This window comes from Chaetodon trifascialis, chromosome 16 (assembly GCF_039877785.1).
Source record: "Chaetodon trifascialis isolate fChaTrf1 chromosome 16, fChaTrf1.hap1, whole genome shotgun sequence".
Lineage (NCBI taxonomy): Eukaryota > Metazoa > Chordata > Actinopteri > Chaetodontiformes > Chaetodontidae > Chaetodon > Chaetodon trifascialis.
In genome coordinates, this window is record NC_092071.1 from 6860316 (window position 1) to 6887154 (window position 26839).

General features: G+C 42.1%; 1 protein-coding gene across 1 annotated transcript in view; it reads left to right on the plus strand.

The window, feature by feature from the left end:
• Positions 1-14534: 14534 nt before the first annotated feature.
• fstl4 (follistatin-like 4) overlaps positions 14535-26839 on the plus strand; it is a 199000-nt gene continuing 186695 nt past the window's right edge. Inside the window, exon 1 of the mRNA XM_070983222.1 lies at positions 14535-14950. The gene's annotated coding sequence lies outside the window, so the exon portion shown is untranslated. The remainder of the gene's footprint in view (positions 14951-26839) is intronic.

A 26839-nucleotide genomic window follows, 5' to 3' on the forward strand; every position in this document is an offset into this window, starting at 1 on the left:
CTCTCTCTCACTTTCTCTTTCTATGTCACTCCCTCCTCTGCTGCTTTCATGGAGGTCTGTCTTTGTTCCTGAAATAGCGGCAGAGAAAAGACAACGCGGTGCAACCAAAATCTGAGAAGCTGACACAGATGATGACATCGGACTTGTTTACCTGCAAAAAATATTCCAGATAAAAGCGCGTATCTGTTAAGGTGATATTCAAAATGAGTTGTTTATGTGCTTCTTCCTGTCCTTATCACAAACAGCATGACGCAAAACAAGATTATTCATTATTCAGTGTATCGTAATGGAAAGAGTGCTTGCACACATCACAAAACCGTCAGCAGCACAAGATGTGTCATGCCTCAGTGTCTTGTCTTATTTGCATATTCCATTTATGATATTTGATATTTTTTAATAAGTTATGTAGATGGGACGTGGCAGTTTGCGTACATGCAGCTGTTAATGGTTGTCTGTTCAGCAGTGGAGAGAGTGCTGACTTCCTGTCTGGCATCAGTTTGATTCAGAAAGGTGTTAGAACACTCCCTGCAATCTGTATGAAACACTTAATTTATAGCAGGTCATTTTGAGGTAAATGCATAAAAGAAGATCTTTGGATTGGTTGCATTACTTGTAAAATCTTCACAATGAGGTGTAGCTCACAATGTAACAAGGGTTTTACCCCCCCCCCCCACACACACACACACATCTATTGTCCACCCACACAACTGATCTTGCTGATTAAATTTCTCTTCCAGACTGTGAGATTCTCTCCAGTTTGCACCAACTTACCCTGCTATCATTCTTATTAGTGCATATGCACCCGTAGAGCTTTAATTCCCAGGTTAAATCCACCCTATTTCGACCAAGATTGCAGGTCTAATTTTAGAATGATGCATGTGAACTGGTAAACCAGGGACTGCATTTATTAAACAGCTGAAAGTGAAACTCTGGACTTCAGTTAAAGACAGAAGTAAAAATCCTTCACTTTAATTCAAACTTAGTAAAATTAAGAATTAAAGCTATTTGTCAAACTCCTCTTCAGAATACTTAAAGACAGACCTCTTAAGGCGGTTTAGGGTAGATCTTAGATGCCTGCAGAACTGTTTCTTAGACAACTGTACAACATATCATTGGTCATGATGAACAATGCCTTATCTGCGGCAATATATAATATGTTTCATTCAATGCTACTAAATTCTGCTTATCATGTGATTTCTCTGATGTCCCTTATCTGCCAGACGCAGGGTTTCTTTCTCGCCAGAGTTCATTTTTTCTTTATGTTTCCAGTTCAACCTATTTCCTGTTATAAATAAGGAATATAAATAAGTTGTTTTCCCACATGTTTATCACTATAAGAGATTAAGAGAGATTAAAGATTTCTCACAAATGAAATGAATTTGAAAAAAATTACAGAAGCTGTAGCTGAAAACTTTCAATTTCACTAACTGTATGGATTTTTTTAAAAGGATGAACAATATGGCTGATGGTGGGTGAATCTGCGTCTATGATCGACTATTGCTGCTGTATATATGTCGTCAGTCCTGTGGTCCAGGGCTGTGAATATTACAACATCAGCAACATCATAACACTACCAAATTCTCAAATATCTGGCCAGACATCTTGAATAAAAACACACTCCTTCTCTTCATCTTCATCCGCCCCGTCCATACGTTTGGGTGATAGTGGAGGTAAATGATAGCCAACAATTCTAAATTCATTCAATTCATAATTTCCCCAGTGTGGACTCAAAAAAGTTCATCTTATCTTAAAGACAGTTAATCAGATAGAGCCGTATTAGCTCGTTGGCTAATTTGAGTTAACTGCTACCAATAGCTTTGGACTTTAGAATGCAGCAACCTCTTAAATTCCACAGCTGTCAGCCGTGAGCCTAAAGTACCCATTAGCGGCGCTAATGTCAAGAAACACGAGTGCAGGTGCTTCCGTTCCTTTTCGCTGAAGAGACAGTCAGTGCTACTCTGCAGGATGGCTCTGAGATGTCAGACAAACCATCCATCCATCCATTATCTATACCGCCTATCCCTTTCGGGGTTGCGGGGGGCTGGAGCCTATCCCAGCTACAATGGGCGAGAGGCGGGGTACACCCTGAACCGGTCGCCAGCCGATTGCAGGGCCACATGCAAGGACAAGCAACCATTCACACTCACACCTACGGACAATTTTAGAGTCATCAATTAACCTAATGAGCATGTTTTTGGTCTGTGGGAGGAAGCCGGAGTACCCGGAGAGAACCCACGCATGCACGGGAAGAACATGCAAACTTCACACAGAAAGGCCCCGCCTGACCCGGGGATCGAACCGGCAACCTTCTTGCTGTGAGGCACGCGCACTACCTGCTGCGCCACCGTGCAGCCTCAAACAAACCAACAGACGTCAAACTGATTCTGATGCATCTGTTACTGTGTCCACTTTGTGCTTATCAACTCTCATTTCACCTCCAAAACCCAAGTCCCTCCGAGTGTTATAAGCTCATGAACAGTAAAAGTCAAACCCCTCTCAGTGATTCGACTTACAGGAAACACACCACTGATGCATAACTGAGGTGTTTGACTTTGGCACCAGACTGAAGGAATCTAATGTAATGTGGCTTTTTTCACTGGATCCTCCAAATGATACTGAAATGACAAGTGAAAGCGGAACAGTTGCTTTTCATTTTAGCATATTAATTACACTGAGGGAGTGACTGAACTCAATCCCTGTGCCAAGCTGGCTCTCAGTCAACCATAATGACTAAGATTCACATCTACAGTATTGATCGGGCTTTGGCAAGGCCACTAGTCGTTTATAATCCCTCCCTGCCGCTGCACCCCATCTCTCGCCCCTCTCGGTTAAATCGTTTGGGTCTCTCCACAATCTGATGGCGCAAAAAAGAAACAGGATTATATATTCATACTGTAAATAGTACACTATTGTGACTGCAGTTAAAAAGGTTTTATTTGCATACTTATTACAAAGAAAACATAAAACAGTCGAACTGCCACATTCTCCAATGGACCATATGGGAATATGAGAGAGTAAAAAAACAAATAGTCTCAATGTGTGTAGGAGAGAGAACAAAACATCCACTTCCTCTTTATTCTTTTCTTAATCTGCAGTTTGATGTGCAAATCAGAGCGATAATTACAACAGGGGAAATTATGGGAAATGGAAAATACTGCTCTTACAGTAGTGGAACAAAGTGCTATTTGCCTACTTGGAGGAACACTTGCAACTATTAATCACACATTACACATAAATCACACTATTTCTAACACCAATCCATCTTTGTTGTGTCTTAGATTGTTCACCAGGTTTGTTCTGTCCATGAAAATATTACATACTGTATTAGAGTATTAGTGTCTTCTTAAAATGCTGTGAAGTAGTGGGTAAAAGCTTAATAACTGAACAAAGCTAACAGTGCTTGAAAAGGAGGCTCTTCTTTGGTCCAAGGTTTAGCTGTTTGTTGATGTTTCACAGATGATTTATGGATCCATCATCATTTATCATTATTAATTGTTTTTGTGCGTGTGCGAGACAGCTCGAGTGATAGATCCTTCCATAAACTTCTTTTCTGGCTGAGTTCTTCCGAAAGCTGAATTATTTAAAGGCAACTTCTTTTTCACAACTTGTATTTTTTGTTTCGCAAGTCAGAAGTGATAAAGTATTAAATCACAGCTGCTGCCGCAATCTGCCACTGCAGATGAATTAGCAGTTCAGTCTTTATTTGTAGCCTTTAAAGGGAAAGTTAAGGGTTTTAATGTGTTAATATTTGGAACATATATTGTGAGCTGAGTCGCGTTTCAGTCCTCAAAAGCTTGCCAATGCTGAAGCCTGAATGTGCTGCAGCTGGAGCACCTGGCTTTCAGCCTGATGCTGGCAAGAACGTTCTGGCTTTTATGTTGACCCTGATCACTGGCACTTTCTGCAGTACAGTGAATAAGGTATTATATTAACATTATATTAAACCTCATTATTTTAGAAACGGAGGATCAGCTTTTGGTACCATTCATCATCATTCAAATCTCCCTAAAGGTTGGAACTGAGACAAAAGAGGCGACAGAACTGCTCTAAAGCGTGCAAAGCTGGTGGCCTGTCAGTTTGAGAATTGATTTCAACATTTTATTGATTTCTTTCAAGGCTTTGCATTGGCTGGCCTCAAGTTATCTGTCAGAACTTTGCTTTCCTTATGAATTTACCAGGCCCGGTTGACCCGTGACAGGGATTATTCATTTACTCTTTCATAACTCTTTTATTGCATTGATCATTATCTCAATTTTATTTTCTCTATTGACTGCTTAATTCTGAAAGGCACAACTCTCTGTTATTCTCTGGAAGTTATCTTCAGACTTAAAAAGCCTCCCATGGCCTCTCTCCTCCTTCATTACATGCTTCCATTACTAATGCAGCAGATTTGATAAGTGAAATAATTAAGCGATCACAGCTCACAGACGGTTGCGCGGTAAAATCAGCCGTTGAAAGTATTTTGTTTATTTGAACTAGTCAGTGTGCTGTGCTGGTCAGACCTCATTAAGACTGATCTTGATCCGACACAAACTCAAAGAAGTCACCAACTGACAGACTGCGAGGCCACCAGTGACAGTCAACCTTTCATGTGCTGCTCCAAAGAGCAAGAATACTTTGTGGTTATAAGTTTACATTTCGTGTAGCTTCACTTACCAAAGTGCTCTTTTTAAATGGAAGTGAAAACTGAGATGCTCGCAGCACTTGAAAGTTTAAGGACATGTACAGGCCAGATTTTAAATGATTTCTTTTGATCCATAAATGCATTTAAGCATACAGGATTCAAATATTTCCAGAGAAACCACTGACTTTAGTAGAGTCTGTCTAGCTTAAGCCTTTGGATCATAACCCAGTGACTCAATGCAACTGATGAATCGCATGAAATTATAACAAGCATGAGAATACGTGCTGTACAGTCACTCAGACATTCAAACACAAACAACAAATGTGCACAGAAACACACAGAAGCTCAGAAGCTTGACACACAGTTACAAAACACCCACATGTCTTGATTTCCACCCTCACAGGTCATATGGGACCATGTGACATGTGAAATATCCAAAAACCAAACGAGCATTTGTGCATTCATTACGTGTGAAATGAGGTTTAAAGTTAGAAAACCGCAAGGTCACTGGAGCTTTCAGTCATATCAAACAAGTCCTCCGCATTAAAAATGTTGTTTGTCCATGACCTGTGGAACGGCACATAGAAACATCATCTGTCTGTGCCGACCAAAACCTTTACAAACCGCTTTTAAAGGTAAATCACTTCTATGATGGTTAATGTCTGCTTAGGTTTAGCCATGAAAACAGCTTGGTTAGGTTCAACGAAACATCGTGGTTTGGGTTAAAATGACGTGTTTGTTGAGGTTTGGACACCCTTGTCATCATGGTTACAATAATAAAGAGGCTTTAGAAATCACAACATTGACTGTCATCTGAAAACATGAAATGATGGTCTCCTGTGTTAAAAACAGATGTTTCGGTGACGCCGTCCGACTCGACCTCCTTGATAAGCAGCGCTGAGCACTTCATTTGTTCATAAAATTCATTTAAGCCTCTTTGTAAAGGCATATCTAGTATACACTATGTATAGTTTAAGGGGTTTCTTTAGATTATTTTTTTAAATACCTTAAACATCTTTTTTTTTTAACTACTGCTAAGAACACACACTGACAGTGCGCATTGATTTCACCCTGAACTTTCCCATCATAATGTCTGTTATTTGTGTCTTCATCCACTGCCGTGCTCTGCCCTCGCTGTCTGGGATTATGATCTAACTTTTTTTCATGTGCCAAATCCCCTCGGGCAGATCGTCACTGTCTGGGAATTACGCTGCTAAATGACGGGAGCGCAGTCAGACGCCACTTGGACTCATAATCTTAATAGTGACCCTGTTATTGCAGCTGTCCCAGGAGGACGGTGGAGCTTTTTTTTTGAAAGTATATTTCACTGGGAAATCCATTTTATTAGCCAGTGTTGGCTGGTGATTTCTTACAATGATTTCATTGCCTCTTTCACTAACAAATGGTTCAATGAGTCGCAGGTTCTGTTCCTGTAATCACGTTCAGGTAACCGATCCAAAAATAGCAACGGACAAAATGAAGGAATTCTGAGTGCTGTTTGGTTACTGATGAAGATGCATAAAAGCCAGACAACTTATTATTCTCTTTTAAGCAAAAAGGAATAAAGGCAAGGGATGCTGTGGTAACATGGTGCATGTCTGGAGGCCACTGTGAGTGCACTCTTTCAGGTGCAGCAGATGAAACTGAGCAGAATCTGCCAGATTTTCATTAGATTGATGGCAAATAATTCAGAAACTAAGGATTATAAATCTGCACCAAATTGTAAATCTTAAAGAAAACCCACTTTTTGTCAACTGGATGCAAGCGAGTGACACCGTTTCACACCTTGACAACAGCTGGAGGTGATTTTATGTTTGCTGGTGGGAGGGAAGATTATATATAAGGATTTATAGCCTTTGTGGGTTAATGGGGGCTGTTCACACCAGAATGCCCAAACAGGATAATGTGTGGAATGTGATGGTAACTGTGATGGTAGCTGTCTGATGAAAGGAGAGATGGACTGCACTCCTGGTGCTCAACATTGCCTTTGAAGGATGGAACTACTCTGCTTTTTCCACATAAATGCATCTAATGTTGTTGTGTATGGGCATGCGCACACACAGATGACATAATCCTGAAAGGAGAGGCATTTAACCTTGAGTGCTTAAGTAAGACCTAAATGACATTAAGTGTCATTTAGCACAAACATGTAATAATTCACACGCTTCTCCGCTTAGCCAGGACACAAGACTGATTCTGGATCCATGTGATAGACTGTAGTTCATACATCATGTTACAGTAGCCTCAAATGTGTGTGACTGATGTGATCTGATCCACTTTCTGCTTACATTTGCTTTTATCTATGAGAAAGTGTGACTCCCGCTGAAGCGTGAATACACACATTTTTACTCTGTCATACAGCGCAGGGAGAGGGCTCAGATGGCTATTTGCAAACTGAAAGAAAAGCAAAAAAACACAGAAATAGTTCCTAAGAGAAAGAAATGCCTGGAAACAAAAGGTGACACATGACGGTGCACAGTGAGAGAGAGGCAGAGGAATCATTGCTCACCTCAGGGAAGGACTGTGTTTGAGATTTCATCGCATAGCTGTCGAGGTGATCCATAGAAGTGTTTGGCTGCATATGCAGGTTTGCAAGCTCACATCGCTCTGAGAGTGAGTCACAAACATATTAGGCTGTTTTAGGGATTATGTTATTGGGGTGGGTGGCGAGGGCGAACCTTTTTGCTTTTTCACTTTTTAAAAGAGCACAAGCCTTCCCAGCTTTTATTTATTTCACTGTATCTTATTTTAGGGGGCGAGTCCCTTGCCCAGTATTGAGTCTGTGCAAATAGTTGCAGCATTAATAACTAAAAGGCACCAAATCACACATTAGAGGTGGATAGCTATGCCAAATGTGTGACATACATTACAAAACTGTGTGTCCCATTTACTGAACATTCCAGTCACTTTCTGTGCTTGAACTAAGAGCTGCTAAAGACTCAGAGGGGCTAGTTTCCTCTTGGCAGCCCTGCCAAACAGTGCATCATTAAACTCAAAAGGCAGGTCAGTCACAGTCAGCGAATGACTAAAGGAAAATTTCACCAAGTTTTATGAGGATGTTTAAACAGAGTTGATTGTAAGTGTAGTCACTTGAAGCAGTTTCACGCTATATTCACCGAGAAATCTGAGTTCTGCTCGTGGAGCCGTGCTGGCAGTGCCGACATGTACCAGGATGCACTGCATACTGGCGCCTGACATCCGCTGAGGGAAGCTAGCAGCTGGCTGCTCATCAAAGTAACACAGCAATCGAATCCCTGCAGTTTGACCATTTCTTTTTCCACGTAGCTATATGTGACCTTCAGGCAAGTCTGTCAAGTGAATTTACATAGAGCAGCATCACACGCACACAGAACGGAGAGCCAAACCGGGTTCAGTACAACAACAAAGCTAACGCTAACTGTGCTAGTGCTGCAGTATGCAGTACACAAAGCAACATGAAAAAGCAGCATCGACATTTAGCTGGCTTCAAATGAGCTTTAACCTCCACACAGTTTCTCTTGACTGTCCCTCAATATTACAACATAGTTCAACGTCACCCCAGCTTGTATGAGTAGTTGATGCTAGCCACATCAGCCGCAACATAGTAATGTCAAGTTCGACAAGTTAACCTACAAAATAAACAGTAAAAGAATTGTAAACGTGATAACATTTACAGCTTACAAGTGCTGGTAAAACTGGCATATTGATCCTATTCTAGTTGCCATAAAGAAAATGTAGCCCTGACAGAATTGTTGTGCTCTGCATATGGTCAAAAATGCTCTCTTGTTTTGTTATTGTTGGACTTTTTTAACAATAAACTCAAGAATGATATGAAATATGATTATAGGATGATAAAAAGGTCCAAACCCTCTGCAGACCCTCCCCTGTTCTCCAGAAAGAAAAAACACGTAACCCCCCCCCCCCCCCCCCCCCGCCCTTTTCTGACCCCCTTTTCATCCTAATAATTTTTGTACAGTCCCATTAGAAACATTACCAGAGACAAACTACTTTTTTCTCTCAGTGAGATTGGTTCTGGTCTGCCATTTGCACTTGGTCTGGCATTAGCATAATTTAATTTTTCAAGTTTTGTAAAAGCATATTTGTCCTTTTCTGCACCCCACCATATCCTGTTGTACACGCACAGCTGTTTGCTTGCATCACATACTGCAGATATTGAAAATTAGAAACTGCGAGTGCATCAACTTATTAAATTTCTTTCTGCTTTTGAAAGCACGTGTGCATGTGTGTGTGTGTTGCATACAAACCTCTGTTTCTCTATATGTGTCGCTACATCTCAAATACTAACAACTCCTCCAAGCAGCTCACTCCTGCAGGTGTCAGAGGGAGGCAGGGCAGCAGAGCCATCAGGGAGAAATATGGGCTGTAAGCCGGAGCTGTAGCACCATTACCGCCAGCGTCTTACTGCTGCTTTCATCTGTTAGCTCTATCTCAATGGTCATCTGGGGAACCTGGCGGCCGCGCTGCCATTGAATTGGAGCAGGGCAGGAAGAGGAAACAAAGACCATTATACAAGGTGTGCATGTGCACGTGCATGTGTGTGTGTGTGCGTGTGTGCGTGTGTCTGGGTGTGTGTGGACATGGGCGTAGGACCAAGAGGAGAAATGTAGTTCTGTGCAAGTGTCTGAGCATGTTTCTGCGTATGTGGGTGCAAGCATGCATTTTTCTGTGTGTGTGTTCCTGTGTGTGGATTACAAAAGAGAGAAAGCCAGTGAGAGGCTGCATAACAAATCAAAAGGCCTGGTTTGTCCATAAGAAGCCTTATGGCTGGAGGCTACAAAGAGAAGCTAGCACAACACTTTGTCTGCACTGCCTCTCTCTCTCCGGTGGCAGGTCGTTTCACTGAAGAACAGTACTGCAGCTGATACAGTACAGGCTTCTCTGACAGCTCTATTCAACAAAGTACAGGATGAAGGAACTCTTATTCATGTCTTCATGTGTTCGTGTTCGAGCTTGTGCGTGTATTTGTGCCAGTATTGTTTCTGTGGGTGCACACCATGTGGGTGCACTAAGTGGGTTTGGCAGTGTGCGGCTCTGTGAAAAAAGTTGGAAATTTGAAAAAAGACTGCTTTTATTTTCAGTCTTCAGACACTAAAGCTGTACCTGCTGGGGGTATTATCTCCAAAGGAGGGGGCTGCTGGGCTTCCTCCTGCTGCTCATGCGCCACCGCAGCACTACGCTGATTTGCAGCCAAGTTGTGAAGCAAAACCTTGACCTTTAACCTCAAATGTGTTGACCTCCATAATGAGCATCCTATGGTCTTCAGGCCTTGGCAGCAGGCTGATTTTGTGGCAGTTGCATTTTTAATGTCGGAAGAATAGTGGAAAAGTTAATTTTGCGCATCTCAGAATAGAGAGATGGTGCCGTGCAGGGACTTAAGGCTGAGAAATTTTCTTTTTTTAATTGTGTACATTCTGATGTAGTCTGAACTATGCTGTTTCTACCTCGTGAAAACCATTTTCTCTTATATATTAGGTCTGAAACTGCATTAATGCTGCGAGATGTTGTCAAAGTTTGCAAAAAAAATGATAAAGAGAAAAGAGAATCGAGGGCTGAACAGAGAAATGTGCATTCACTCTGTACTCTTAACGTACCTGTATGCTCAGCTGCTTTCCTTCGCAGCTTACGTTCAAGGCACCGCTCATTTCCCCAACCTTAGCCATAGCGTAATGCATAGATATTGTAAAAAGCAAAGATTTAAAAACCGTCACTGAACCTGATCGAGGTTTTGCAGAATCATCCAATTTCAACATGCTTATCAGGCAATAGTGTTGTGTGAGCCATATCAGTGCTTGTGGAGTGAGTGCCATCCTGGCTATTTTCATAAAGTATATCTGCATAACTTTAATACACTCTGAGTTTCAACAAAATGTTTGTATTTCGGCTCAGAATAGGTGTAGCAGAGAGTCCCCTCTACTGTAAGTGATGTAGATGTGCATGTGTGTGAATCACATCAATACTTGCAGTGGTGAGCTGCAGGAGAAGGACATAAAGAGGAGTTATGGCTCTATCGTGTTTCTGTCTCTGAGGGAGCAGCTACGTAGAGGAGACCTTTTAGTGCTGACACATGCCTGAGTGCCTCTAAGGTTGAGGAGAGAAGATGTTATGTTTCTGACGTATGACTCGCTACTACAAACACTCCTGAGCAAATGATGGCAGAGATAATGATGACTGCTGTATCTGCTCAATCCCCACATGCTAGTCTGGAACTCAGTTTGTGCAGCCATGGGTGTAGCTGTGGGTAAAATGCACATGATGTTCCACTTGCAATGCCATGCACGGGCTGTCGTCTGTATGAGCCCCTCAGGGGTCGATTCATATTTGCACCATTTAGGTGTGATTGATTTGCCACTCAGGGTACGCCTACAGCAGTCTGAGATCGTCTCTGCATTTCCCAGAGAACGGTTAGTCTTATGAATAGATCTGATGTGCATTTGTCAATATTGTGGATGTGAACATTTCCACTGCAATGGCCCAGAGACAGGTTCAGGCACGTGTGTTTGTGTGCACCTTGTATGTGCCTATGTGTGTCAAGAAGACATCAGGGTGGAGGCAAAGACACATTCAGAGAGTTAATTAGATTAACATCTGCCCACTCTGTCCACTAAAGCTCTGTGCATCACTGTAAAGATATGAAAGAACAAAACATCATTTTAAAATACTGCGATCAATCAGGAGCTTTAATGCTTTAGTGCACTTATCTTGGGGGAAAGGCACTGACGTGATCTCAGTCATTGTTTAGCCAAAATTATGCCCCCAGATGAAAATGTGGAAAAAAGTTCTGTAGATGAAACTTAATGCAGTCACAGTCATTTGTTTCTGTTTCTGATTTCCTGGCTGTTTCTGTTTCAGATGTTGCAAACAATGAAAAAGTCTCCGAACAGTTGCAGGGATTAGAATTCAGAGCCCTCAGAGAAGGCTGCACAAAAGAGACTTTGCTCCAACAGAAAAATGCTTGTGCTCAGACAGTCAGTGGTTGAAAATGACCACAATTGCTCTGGAAAGGATTGTGGGAGGAAAAATGTTGCAAAAAAAAAAAAAGGTGCTGGAGCTCTGAAAAAGAATATGGGCATGTCTTAAAAGGTAATATACGGTGAATGTGGTGCTCCAAAGATGGATCCTGCTGTTACAGGAAAATTTGATGAAAAATTGCAGACAAAGAGGTTGCTTCATTTTTCACACACAAATTAATCCATGATCATAACTTCACCCTGACCTCTATCAGATCATTCCACCTCTTATTTCGCTTTAGGCTTGAGATCGGTGGGTACAATGAAAATTGCATATGAAGGAAATGATGCAAACATCATCAGAATATGACAGCTACAGTGTCTTGACTAGAGAGTCTTACTTTCCAAAAAATGGCCAGCTTATTGGTGGGCTTGTTTGGCAACACAAGTCTGTTATCTTGCATTGTTAATATCATTGTTCCATTCGCATCACACTTTTTTGCACTTGTGTGGTGCAAAGACAGTATCAGCACCACATGCACAACACATTAGAAGATGCAGCCCAATCTCTGATGGTTTATTATAACTCAGCAAAAGTGTTTCCCTTTTTTTGGACTTGTGGAAAATAGTGTGAAAGGCTTGGAAGGAGTACTGTCCAGACCTACTCCTTTTTAAAGCCCAGCAACATTGACATACTTTAAGTTCGGCACTTACATCAACTGATCTTTTATTTAAAAGGGCCACCACTCCACTCTTGGAAATGATAAATGAACAATGAGCAAATTCATTAAGAAGAAAAGAATAACCTAAAATTTGACCTTGTTCTCAGTGGTCTAGGTTAACATTACTTGTACTTTGCAGGAATAATGAAACCGACACTCTGGGACAAATAAAAATGTTTCTGTATCGTCCTTTCAGTGCTTCATTTAATCACTGAAGAATGAAACACACAAGCAAATCCTCTTCGCCGTGCTCTGTCTAACCCAGTGTCTCTCACCGTGTCTCTGACCTGCTCCGTACAGCTCCGTGTATCTTAATTCTAACCTGGATATGAATATTTATACACTTCACTCGGATACAAGTTACAACACTGAATCTGGTTTGCTTCTGAGTGAGCTCTTAATGCGTCCAACAATCACCTGCGAGTGTGAATAGCAGAGATACAGCTGGAAAAAATTCCATGTATTACAAATGAGCAACATACTAAAGAATGCCTAACAAACACCTGACAATTGCCTGGCAACATGACAGCACACAGCAGAATGTCAGCTACTTCACCCTGTCATAGCGTCAGTCACTGCCCGGTTCACTCACATATTAATAATTTATAATCAACGTAATCATTACTTGAGTAAGATATATCAGTGGATGTTTTCTGTCTCTACATGCACATGCTAGATGCTGCAGCTCACTTTAAACATCGATGCCTCGCCGCCCTTTTAATTGACTTCCCTCTATTGAAAAGAAGAAGAAATGCTTTATTTATTGAACTCAGACATTAAAAGAAAAAAAAAATATGACTGTTTACCACTCAACCAGATTAATATTTATCAAAGAGACGTAAGCAGATGCTAAAGGCGGTTTTCTAACTACAAATTGTGCTGCATTGTGCTTCAAGGCCATTTTCCATCTCATCAGACGTCACCTGTTACTGCAGGTTATGTTACTACACACATTAACTAAATTTAATTTAACTAAATGTCCTGCTGTAAGTTATTCCTTCTTTCCAACTTTCTTTCTCTCCCTTGAAGCCTACAGCAGTGTAGGGACTCCAGTATTGCAGCTTCATGACTAAAGTTCTTTTCTTTACTTTTCTTCTTCTTTATCCCCCCCCCTCCCTTTTTCTTTGTCTTTGCTCCCTCTTATTCTCTCCAACCCTGTTTTTTTTTCATTGTCTTGATAAATGTTACATCGAGCATAAATGTTTTAGTGCCACATGCAATTTTGATGGGGATGCCACCATTCTCGTGTCTTTTTAGGATGCAGCATGTAGGCCTAATTGCGCCATGCGCAGTTGTCCCTCTTCCCACAAAAGGGTAAAGAGGAGGAGAGAGAGAGAGAGAGAGAGAGAGAGAGAGAGAGAGAGAGAGAGAGAGAGAGAGAGAGAGAGAGAGAGAGAGAGAGAGAGAGAGAGAGAGAGAGAGAGTCACTGGGGCTTGTGTATACTTCATAAAACTGCAGTAACTTACAGTACTGATGTGCATGATTCTGCACGTGCACTTGCGTTTAAACGTTTGAAAACAACCTTAATGTAACGAGGTGAACCCATGGAGACTTGCTCACCTGTGAAAGGGGTTCCGACATTAACCTGTCTGTCCCTGCACGTCATTAGACTCCAGCTTTATAATGTTTTAAATGTTTCTCATATACCGAGAGTCACTGTGCGGCAGCCCTGTCGCGTCTGAGTGGAAAACAATACGTGGAAACTAAGTCAAATACACGTGTGATGCTTTTCAAACGTTTGTCTGTCCTCGCTGGATGGACCGCAGAATCGTCGGGCTCTATTCCATTCGCACCTCATCTTCCTCTTCATCTTCATCTTGGAATTTTTTGAACACACAACACGCTGTAAAATGTGGATATTAACAAATAATGTCAGTATCTACCGTAAACTTCTGCAGCGGATCACACAATAAGCTATGAATGACAAAAGTGGCTGATTTGAGGTTTGTAAGAAAGTGTCTTTCAAATGGAATAAAAGACTGCTTTCCAACTGTCTCAACTTCACGCATAACTTTAACCCGAATCCAAATGTCAGACTAATCCTAAATTCAAATCGGTTACTAACCCTGAAATTAAGATAAGATAAGATCATTAAGAGCCAATTTAAGTGAAACATCTGCAAACATTCCCCACATGTTTGATCCTCCGCTGTTCCACGTCCCCGCCAGGACATCTGATCCTCGCTAATATCCACACGCGCACACACACACACACACACACACACACACACACACACACACACACACACACACACACACACACACACACACACACACAGGTGTCGCTTCCCAGTGCGATGAATCTGCAGATGCAGCCTCACCGCATTCGGCGTGCAGCGGCTGACGTCAGGAGGAGAGCGGAGTGAGAGGAGTTGAAATAGGGCAGAGCAGGAGCGGAGCGCTGAGAGGAAACCAGCCGGAGGAGCCGGAGGATGGCAAACCGCTGCTGAGAGTTGGGACGCGCTACCCGTCGCTTCTAACGCAGCTGCTACTGATACACCAGCCCGTAATTAATCTGAGCCCTTTAAGCCCTGCCGAGCGGCCGGAGAGGAGTGGAACTAAAAGAGCGCAGTTTGGACGCGTCGCTGCGAGGAAATCTGTGGCATATTTGCACGAATTTCCTTTCTTTTCTGTCTTCTTGCCTCGGAATACCACAGGTAAGGTGGAAGCTGTATTTACTAATGCGGGATAAGAGCTCCGAGGTTGCTTAAATGCGTATTTATCGCTTTTTTTATTTTTTTTCTACAAGTTTGGTTCAGCATCACTATTTGCACTGGGAGTGTGAGTGAATGGGAACTGTAAAGAGGATGGCAGTGGCGTGCTTTAATTTTGAATTAGTTTGTGAGTAGCTGAGGAGAAATGCATCAATAATAGAGAGAGAGCTCCAGAATTTACAGCCAGAATGATATGTGAGAGGAGCAGCCGTATAGCGCAGGGCGATGTCAATGACAATCTGTGACAGTGTTTAACTACACTGCCTGGTATGTCGCCTATTGTCTGGCGCAACACAGGGTGTGATTAATCATTCAATATGACCAGATGCCAGCTTTGGTAACCTCATATAACCGTGCAGCGGCCGTACCTGCTCGAAAACAACAGGGCAGTGTTTGATAAATGGCTTCAGTAGGACTCCTCTGCCCGGATGCGCCAGGTTTGCTCAAGCAGCAGAGGGACTGAAATGATAACATAGTGAGACACGCACATCCCTCGCTGGGCTCTCTGGCATGGATCCCGGTCCCAGCACCCCACCGCCTCCCACCCCCCCATCCTCACCCGGTCCTCCTGCCGTCAGCCAGTTTATTTGGCATGACGCCGGTGTCTTATTAAGCGCGTCCACCCCTCATCTACTCACCAGCATGGAAAAAAAAAACTCTTAAGAACGGTGGGCAGAGAAATTCCTAAACAAGACGAGATTTTCTTGTCTGATTGTGTTAAATGAGCTGCTTCAGGGCTCTCTCATGGGAAAATCCTATCAGTGTCACCAGAGAGCTGGCACAGCGGAAGCAAAGCCTCCGTGACGGCCAGCGGAGTGGGAAATGAGGATTGGTCGGCGCGCACGCCGCCGTGATGTAGCATATATTGCGCCGGAGCTCTCCATGGTGCTGAAAACGCTCCAGCCCCTCGCTCCCCTTACTCCACTCCGTGCCTTCCCCTCGCGCTCCAGCCTCTTTCTGGGTTTGTTGGATTTCCTCTCTACCTGGACCCAGAAATGGAGCCAACATCCAGCAACAGAATTATGGCCATCCATCACTGTGCTCTCTGTGAAAAACTGGTTGTAAATCCAAGCCCTTCAGCTTTAGGCGGGCCAGCAGCCCCTCCAACTCTCAGCACACACACATGTCTGCATACAGCTGGCACACATGCAAGCACATGCAGAGATCTGGATCAATATGTTGCCCTGGCTCCTGAATGGGAATATTAATGGCAGAGGTTCTCAGCAGGATCTTTTTGCACTGGGGGATCCGGGCTGAACTCGCAATTTACAGTAACATTGAACCTTTAAACGTTAGCCTACTCATTCTTTGTGGGGAGGAAATAAACAAGCAGGCATATAGCCTTGCGAGATTTCTGGTTGAAAAAGTGAAAATCTCTGTTGTTTTGCCTCGGACTCAACAGTTGGATTTATTGTGTTTTTCATAGCTGACTCAGTGAAGCTGTGAAAGAAAATAATAGCATTTAACAAGGCGAGAGAACAGTCACTTTTAATCACCGCAGACTTTCCTTGACTACAAGTTCATTAGCACAAAACTAAAACACAATTTAGACAGGACTTATGGAGGCTCTGAACTCATCGATGAAGTCAGTTTTCAGCCTTTTCTAAATGGTTCCTGCAGGTTTTTTCTAAGGAGCCGCATCATGTCCTGAACTCTGTCGGAGCAGTTCTGCAGCCCACCCTCGGGTCACAGTCAACGGGCTGAGAAATAATGATGTAGCCCAGAATAGTGACTCGGTCAGGCTTATTGCAGTTTGCAATCTGGTCTGTAACTTATTAGCTGTCTCTCAGAGAGCCATTACAGCGAGGTGTCCAGCAGATTATGGCTGCTTGTTGTGCTTCAGAGACAGCCTAATAATGGGATGACTCACACACTTACAGATTGACACTGAAGACACACTAGCATCGAGCCACACTAGCGTATGCGCACACCCACGGCGCATACACACACACATAGAGAAAATATTCACTGTAGCATCCCAGTCATTAGAGTTGAATAAGGCTTCTGGAGTGCTCTCTCCCTGCTAAGCGCTTAAACCCTGCAAAAGCCAGAGCCAGCTTGAAGCGGCGTATGTACATGAATGCATGCGTGCAGTATGTCATGCACGTTAGCTGGGTAGAGCAAAAATTTCAAGGATGGTGATGAAGGTCTAATCGTCTGTTGTGTAACCAGGCGGAGGAAGAGTTTTCATACAGTTCCTCATGCTCTTGCATGACGGGCTATTCTTAGTGTCTGTTTGACCAGGTTTCCACGCTGGATTAAGACACATCAGCATAAGCTTTAATTGACTTTTTTAGTGACACTGGCAGAATGTAAGCTGAAGTCAGCTTTCCATCTCCAATAAGGTGTTAAACAGTGTCAATACTGCTGTTTATTTGTAGTAGTTATGTTCACAAGGGATTACTGGATTCTGGGTTTCTGGTAGTTTTCGTTTTTCTTCCTCACAGCTTTTATATTTATTAAACAAATGAGTCCTGAAAGTGGCATACTGCATGCACATTTAATAACATGATGAATGCGATATTGATCCTACTACTGAAGTTGTCTTTGCCCAGCTTCGGAAAGGTCAGAGGTCAGTCTGAGCAGTAGAACAGCAGACAGGAGTTGAGCATCTTGCTCCAGGACATTTCAGCCGAGTGAGTGCTTGCTGACACGAAAGGTTGAAAACAGGTTGTTCTGGTAATAGCAGAGTCTCTCTACCCACTTGACTTCCCTGCTGCTCAAAGATGCTAAACGCTAAAAAAGTGGGAAGCCTGAGCTCTGGAGAAAAAGATTCACTTTCTGCTTTCTGTCTTTAATACAAAACAAAAGCAATCAACGCTATCTGAGATATCCACGTTACTGCTCTCGCAGCTCTCTGCACTCCTGCTCGAGAGCTGGTCCAGAGTTTGCCAACGAAGGTCCAGCAGGTAGATGAAAGATTAAAGTTGTGTTTCATAGTGTGTTGTTTGGGTCTATTAGAGAAGAAAGAGGCTGCAGAACAGATTTTGATGGTTCCAACTTCTTTTCTGTCCAAGCACCTCACAGCAAGTAGTAGCTTGGAAAACAGTTTCTGTGCCAGAATCTGCTTGTGCTTTGCACAAATGGGCCAGATGTCAAACTAAAAAGTGCTTGTTACTGAAAATCTTTAAAGCAAGCAAGGATAGAACACGAATCACATAACTTATCATCACTCTGGTAGATATTTTCAGGTTGAGTATGCACATTCTAATCAAACATGTGAGCAACAATCTCTGTTTTTGTTTTCTTTTGTCCTCTGCTCAGTAGGCATGACCCTGTCCTGTTTCATAGATTCGAGTTAGACGTTGCATGCTCGAAACAATCAGCACGTAAAGGGCCCTGGATGACAATTCCAGATAACACTCACATAGAATAAATCAGAAATTTCATATCAATTATAATGCCTCACTCGTGCACAGTTTAAATCCTTGGCATCACATTGCCTGAACCCCATGCAGAGCTTGTCTAATCAGTAGCAGGATTTATTTCCACACAACAAAGCGATCCCCTCGGGTAGACCAAACCCACTTCCTTGCCTTCTTTTTTTTATGCCTGGTGGCTTTGACTTGTTTGGCTTTGCAAATTTTCCAAAGAAATATAATGAAGCATACTCCAAAACAAAGGTATAAATGCATTACAGATGGTGAGTCACACTCTTATGGGCCGGCTCCTTCGCCATATATTCAGACTCTGATGGAGCTGACGAGATTAGATTTAAATTGAACTGATGAAACTCTTTCTCATGGGCTTAACGAGGACACGCTGGCACTCACACCCACAGAAATATAACATGATTAACATGAGGCCTATGACAATGAGAAGCACTTAAAATGAACGGCAGTGAAACTGAGGACGACCGCTAAGTTGCACCATTACATTCCGCATCCTTTTTATTCCAGAGACACATTGCTGTGCCCGTCGGCTCACCTGATAAATCCTCTGCGCTCCCTGTAGAGTGCAGGGCCGCAAAATGTGGGCAACACAGTTCACTTGAAATTCCGATCACTAATGTTGAACTTCTAGAAATGACCTTTACCGCTGCATCCCATATGAACACAGCAGCTGAGCTCAGAGCATCAGTAGCGCAGCTCTGAGCAAATAGTGCTCACCACCTCCTCTGCCTGAATGGAGGAAACTGACGAAAGAGTCAGCGGAGAGGGAGAAATGCGTAAAGGGGTTACGTAAAGGTCGTCTGGCATATCTGTTTTCTGCAGTGAGTTTAGTCAGCCATCTGCCTGTCCCTTTTATGCAGTCATTCCTCATCCCACTGCTTAAAACTGCCAAATGGTGGTTCTGTTGCTTCGAGTCGTCTTGTCCCATCACATTCGGGAGGTGCTGTGATTGAAAGCTGTCTTTAAATGTTACTTCACCCTTTGTGTGATTCCCCCTGTTCTCTGCAAACAGTCAACACGTCATGTGGAGAAAGTCTGTGGTTAAACAGCAGTCACTAGTGATCAGCGTCCTTTCTAATGACAATTGATCCTTGCTGAGGCTGAAGAAGAAGATGAAACGCCTGTTAGAGGCAGTAAATCTACAGGAATTAACTATATTCTATTAAAAAACTCTTTACTTTGATGTTCTGATCAGCTCTGATGTGCACTTAAGTGGCTGAAAGCTCTGAAAATGCTAGTAAGTGGAGTTGAGATTATTTTGTCGCACATTGCGCCCCCAAGGTCAAGAATGACAGTCCATGCTCAAATCTTTGATTTGAAATTCATGTGACTGTTAGCAACAAATAACATTATTATTTATTTATTTATTTTGCTGGGATATGAAAAAAAAAATCTTTCAGAGCAAACTGAGTGAAAGATTTTGGAGTTCTGACCAAAGTAACATAACGGGTGAAATTTTTAAAGCGGTCCCTCTGTGAACCTTAATATCGTCATAGCTATCTTGTGGAAAAATAAAATGTATTAACTTTCATTCCATGAAGATAATTTGCATGCTTTTGGAGGATAATTTGCATTTACTTGACTACAGTTGGAGCTTTCCTGTAGGCAGCATTCACACAAGGAACAAAATCAGCAATTAATCCGACGATGCTGTATTGAGGTTTATTCGTATTTCACACTGCAGCATTAGAGATGAATCCTCTGCTTCTTCACATGCATTGATTTCTGGATGCTGCAGCCATGAATGAGGCTTCAAACAACAACACACAACTATTTAGCGGGTCTAGTGGTTCTTGAGCCAGAGATGATTATATATACAAACCACATTTTCCTCCACATATTGCCTCTGAAGAGCCATTTATGCTTCTGAAGGTGTATTTCTCTTCGCTACCAATGCAGACCTCTTTCATGTTGTTTGCCACTGCTCTATAATTAGCAAACACGGCCCCGTTAGCCAGCGAGACCACCCTGTTGTGGCACTTCAGATCGTCCTGATTTTTCTTCGCTCCTACAGCCATGTCATGCAGCCTGCGGGGGATTTCTGGATTTAACAAGTCTAGTTGCTGTTTGTGTCTTTCAGCCGCACCTGACAAGCAGGATGTGGGCTTTAACACCCAAGGGCTGCTGATCTGGTCACGGAAACTTGTCAGAGAAAAAGCCAAAAGTCAATATCAGTGTTGAGGAAGAAAGGTAAAGAGGGGGAGGATGAGAATAGAGTATGACACAGAAAGAAAGCCTCTTATCCTTTCTCTCTCCACTTTCGAGATGGGGTCTTATTACTACCTAACAGCCTGAAGCTCTGTCTCTGCTATAGAGCCAGAAAGTGGCAAAGAGACTGTCAGACAATAATTAATTCTGAGGTAATGTAGGAGAAGCCAAGATGATAAGAATCTCTGGTCCTGCTAAAGCACCACAAACTGAACGGTGTTCTTTCCCCTGTACCTTTTCTGGGAGGCCGGCACGTTGGTTTCCTCTCCAACAGTACATTTTACCACAATCTGAGGAGCCACATGTGCATTCTGCGAAATGAGTACAATAACTTTTCTATCACTGCTGCCATATGTTTTTTTGCCACATGTTTTAAGTGCTTTAATGGCGCCTTGTTGGTGCTCACATTATTTGCTCTGCTGTTTGCCGTTTCCGGGTCTTTGTCTGCCTGGCTCACGCCTGGTGTTAGAGGTTTATTGGGTCTATTTTCTTCTTCAAATTGCTTGACTTCTCTCCCCCCCCCCCCTTTTTTTTAAAGGATTCTGGCAGGGTTTTGCATGTTTTAGCACAATTACTACAAATCAGGAATCACAGCACAGCATTTTTTTTTTAGATTATTTTCTACTGCCATTCCAGGCAGCCACTGGTTTCCATTCATTTCAATGCGGTATGAAAATAAGCGATCAGCAGACTCTCGAAACTTTCTTAAAGGATAACATTATATATTGATATTCAATATTTTTGTTATTCTCAACAAATCACATGACCACAAGCAGCAATGAAGAGATCTACTAACGAGTATTGTCTGTGAATCCAAAGCCTGATTAATTTTATTCCTTTGTGCCATAGATTATATCAAATTAGATTAGCCTTTATTGTCTTGGGCATTTGAGAGACACAGTCGATATAGCAGCACACACGTAAAATCAAGCTCCAGTTTGACTGATAGACCTCCAGTGTTGTCCAAAAACTATTAAAAACACATCAGTGAGCTACACTGTTGCACTGAGTGACATAATCCTTCATTACCATGGACACGAGTTAATTTAGAGTCGATCCCGCACACACACACCGTTCTGCTGCTGAAACACTCTCTAGCACACAAAATTAGTGGCTATAAGTATAAAATCCTTAAACTCCCGTTTGCTTTTTCAAAGAATACAAACTAAACAATTTGTTGTTTTTGATCTTTTCATGAAATTTATCGACAATAACCAGAACAAAATGAATATTGACAGCTTTATTCTTTAAGCTGTGTAATTAATCACACTGAACGCATTTCAGAAGCTTGTTAATTAATTTCAAAAGCTTGTTAATTAATTGTCATATCAGCATTGAATGGAAATATGGCTGCGAGGAATAATGCAAACAAGCATAGAACTATACATGATTTATAGGTAATGTTGTTGAAAACAAATCTAATACTAAGATTGCAAGCATCTGCCTATTTTGCACATCCTTGCAGGGATGGAGCAATGTTAGCATCATTCTGGAGTTTTCATTCTTTTTGTCATTGGAGGTTGCTGCAAGGTCAACAAAGTGGGCTTGCGACAGAGCCTCTGGTCTGAACCTGCAGGCCAGTTTCAGGAGGTGAACAGGAGGATGAAATAAACGTCACCAGACTGATAAAGGCTACAAATGTCTGGATAGTCCCTTTCTTGTTCCAGCTGCTAACAGTCATCATTAATTAGATCTTTTCTTTCTTAATTAGTTCCAACTTGTCAGAGTAAAATCTTTTTAACTGTAAGCTGTCTGGATTGTGGCCCGATAAAGCCTGTCAGCTTTTAAGTGGTGTGCTGTCAAACCCCTGTCTCCTTTCCAAGGGGCAGTGCTTATGAGCCTTTTACATTACAGTGAATGACAGTTCATAACCTTATCTTTCCAGGCTACCATGCTGTATAAATCCTCTTTGGGAAACACCACTCCAGAGCATCCTGAGATTTATCTCATTTCTTGTCATAAAAAAATAAATAAAAGTGAAAAAAAAAAACTGAAAGGATGCATATCCTGTTCACCTGGAGTGTCTGGAAGATAACTAGGGTTAGAGCGTGTGATCCTGATGCATGGCTGACAGACAGATTGACACCCCTGGTCTCTTCTGTATCTTCCCCAACCACACAGGAGCGACAATGAAATATAGACGAACGAGTCGCTGCCGCATCCAAGCATCATGAAAACATTTTGGGCAAAGGCGATCCCCTTGGTGGCTCCATTTCATGCCACATAGATGTCTGTCTGAGGAAGGGGGCTGTTTGAAACCTGAGGGCAGGCACATAGGCCAGCAGACACAGGATGATAGTAGATATTTTACTGAAGAGGAGCATCAGTTTGAGGCAGCACTCAGAGTAACAGCATGTAGAGAGGTTTGTTCCAAAAAGGGGTATGTGCCATTTGGGAGAAAAAGTGACACCTACTTTTACAAAATGACTGACAGCAGAAAATTTTGACTTTCTACTTTCAAAGGGTAGCAGGTTAACCAAGCTGACAAAAATGCATAGCTCCCTCAAAAACAGCCCTCTTCTCATTAACTGAAGAATATTTCAGAGATTTCCAAATTAAATCTGTCTGCAGCATGGTTAGCGAAATCACTCAATGCAACACTTCTCATGTAAAAGACTTCACTTCAGGCTGGGGGACGACAAACCTTACAGTTTCAGCATGTGGTGTTCAGCATTCGCAGATGTTGTTTCTTCTGTCCCTCCCGCCCTCTTTAGTAATCTTTTTAAATACTCAGCAACTTACAGCGAGGAGGCCTGCTGAGTGGGGACTGATTGTCGTACTGGAACTGCATGTGTCATTTGTAACTGCGACAGCAAACCTACCTGGAGCGCAGAGCTGGGACAGAGAGCGGGAAGGAGAGCTCAGCCTGATATCTTGAATTTGTCTCAGAGCTCAGCTAGAGGCCGTCCCCTGCTGCCTTTACAGAGAGAGACGGAGAGGCTGCGACGCTGCACGCAGTTCATTTTATGCTGCTTTTAAGTCAGAAACTTGGTCCTTTGGCAAAGAATTTGCTTTCAGTCAGGCTAATTCAGTTAAATCTTCTGATCTGATGTCCCTTTCGGCTCAACAGCTTCATTTGTCTGTGCCCCGCAGAGCTGCTACAAATGACTAAAAAACGCTATGGTTAAGGTTTGGTTTGGTTTGGTTCAGGGTTAAATAAGTACTTTGTTCAGGTTAAACATTGTGGCTTCCATTAAAATGACTACTTCATTAAGATTATGGAGGTTGGTTGACATGGTTACAATAATGGACACTTGGTTAGGTGAGGGAACACTCGAGGTAGTCCTTTAAAAACAAAAACTACTGTATGTTGACTGTCAGTTAGAAACAAGAGAAGAGCAGCGGTCTGCCATGGTACAGTCTGATGTTTTGTTGACCCGTCCAACGACCCAGACCTCGTCTCTACTGGGGCGTTGACGCTCTATAATGTCAACTTACTCTTATTCCTTTGCTTCCTGTCATAATTGCTATGGCCACTAGAGGGCTTTAACATTCATTCATTCATTTTCTATACCCGACTATCCCTTTCGGGATTGCGGGAGGGCTTTGACAATTGAAGTTAAACATAACGTTGTTTGCGTGCGGTAGATGAAGCAACTGATTCCTTCATTCTTTATTAGTCCCATTAGTTCCATTATCACATGTGAGCTTTTGCAATTTTACCATGTATTGGTATTTGATTCTTTGTTTGAACATCTATTTGGGAGTAATATCCTCAATTATAGATCTTGCCTTAATTTGAATACTGTCATTTCTTTTTCGTAGGCTGGCTTTAAAGGTCAGAAAAGAGTAAAAAGGCTCCACTTATCATACATACAAATTCTAACAGGGTTTTGAACACACAGCGTGATGGTGGCATACTGAATATGCATTTCTGAATGTGCTGTTGATGGCCATTAGTCCCACAAAGCAAAGCATACTGGATGAACTGGAGGAGCTACCCACAGCTGGAAAAAGACAAAAGTAACTGTTGGCAGTGGCAAGAAGAAATTTGATTTCTCTTTGTTAACTTTCCAAATTTTACCACAACAACAGATTTCTGAAGTCACAGTTAGATTGATGTCCTCCAACATTTCCTGTAAGTAGCAAAAGGTAAAGCACACTAATTACTTGTAGACTCACTACCAGAACAGCATACTATGAGCACTGGTACATGGTGTATATTTTATGCTAATAGTAAGGGTGAAGATTGAGGACATGATAAATGCGATCTAGGGGTAGTAACTGTGTTGAAAGGCTGAATCCCACCTATGTTCTTATAATGACTGGCTGGGAAAAGCCATGCACATAGATTAGGATCAGTGTAATCAATGGATGATTTGATCTACACCCTAGAAAAACAGTGAAAATTGTAAAGCAGAGAATGCTTACCAGGAAAGCACCAAGAAACATTAGTCAACCTCACAGCTGTAGAGCATATGCTCTCCAGGATCCATACATGAGATTGCTGACACATATCACCATTAGCCTCAGTCTGACAGTTGGTGTGTGCCCTTCAGAGCAGAGCCAGATGTTTTGTAGTTTCTCACACTGAGGAGGAAAGGGTTTTTTTTTTTGTGTTGTATCTTTAGAAGAGTCAGATAATAGTCACATAATCATGCAAGTTTCATTTTGTGCTGAAAGGCAGACTAACCTCCCCTGAGTCCAGGTCAAAAATGGTTCTAAATTAGTCCAAATTGGTTTTTTGATGTCTGTTTTGCATGTTTGTAATCATCTTTTCTTGAAAGGATCTGCAAAATTCAAGCTCACAATCTCAGGATGATAATCAGATCCTAGTTAAAAGCAATTTTTGAGATGTTTTCTACATATTGAGAAAACTTCTGTGCATAGTTTTGTTGGTCATATGTCACAGAGGCAGGCAAGACGAAGGCGTCCAGGATGAACTCAAGCATTTCATTTTTCTTTGTCTATATTCTTTGGTCAACCACATAGTACGAGGTGACTTTGAGCTGCTGGGAAACATTTGCATAAATACTGTATCTCTACTTTTAAATCTAAAGTGAACTGTGAGTCCTGATGGTATTTAGCCACTTAAAGCGAGATTCAAAACACCACTAATACATCACTATGCACTGAGTAATATGGCGTGCTCTATCATTATGACCCTCGTTAACTCTGCAAATGTTCCCACGCAGTTCTAAGACATGTGACAGCTTTGGTAATCCAATATTGGCTTCATAAGATGCTTCTTGAACTGAGGAATTATCTGCACATGTGTTTGTGCGTGTTTTCCCATGCGTCCATGCACGCATTCATTAAGAAATCTTTGCAGCCATTTAAAAATATGCAGTGGGTGAAAATGAATATTTTATCTCGACCTATTAAAAAGCAGCTCCTGGTTCATTGAAGCTGATGCGTTTCAAAGGCATCTGAGATGATGCCCTCCTCCGAATGCCTTATTTTTAAATGTGATGGCTACCAGATGGTTCTTTACCGTACTTGAACATGGCACATTACGGGTGTTCAGCTGAGTATTTCCTTCAGTGTTATAGTAGCAATAGAAAGAAAGCATTAGCACCCACACTGCCAGCATCCCAAACATCCCATGAAACTCAAAATTTTTTAAATTTATAATTCCTTATGGCCCACAGTAAGTCTGCCTCAAGTCAGTACTCACATGCTCATATGTATTGTAATCATAGTCTGCACCGAAGGTATTTTTTCATCTTTTTTTGCTAATGCTGTTACAAGCAAAGAGCTCAGGGAGGGTAAAGAAAGGAGGGTTCAAGGGAAGGTGACATGCTCCTGTTGGTGCACTGCACTTCTGGCATGCATTTAATGTGAAAACAACAAACATAATGTTTGAAAAAAACACGCAACTCCAGTGCAAGACAAGTAAAGCAAGGTTCCTTGCTCGATCCAAAAATGCATTACAGTGCAGTATACGTTTCCCTCTTGTCTTATATTCTTACTTTTTTCATTTTTCAGCTTGTTTTTCAACTAATAACTGGCAGGTCCAGATAATTTAAAGAGCCTTCAAACAAATTTGAGTATGAAATTTCCTTCCAGGAAGTAATCGACTGAAATAAGAATCAGGCTGGCTGCAGGCAGCTCTACAGGACGCTTCAGGCCCTTTACGATACATTTTTGTCCCGAAAATTGGAAGTTCTGAAGAAAGAGACATGAAAAATGAGAGATATGGAGCGACGGTAGCTGGGATGTGAGTAGATGGTATTTAACTTTCAGTGCACCGAGCCTGTTTATAATGCAAGTCCTACACTGAGCAAGTCTG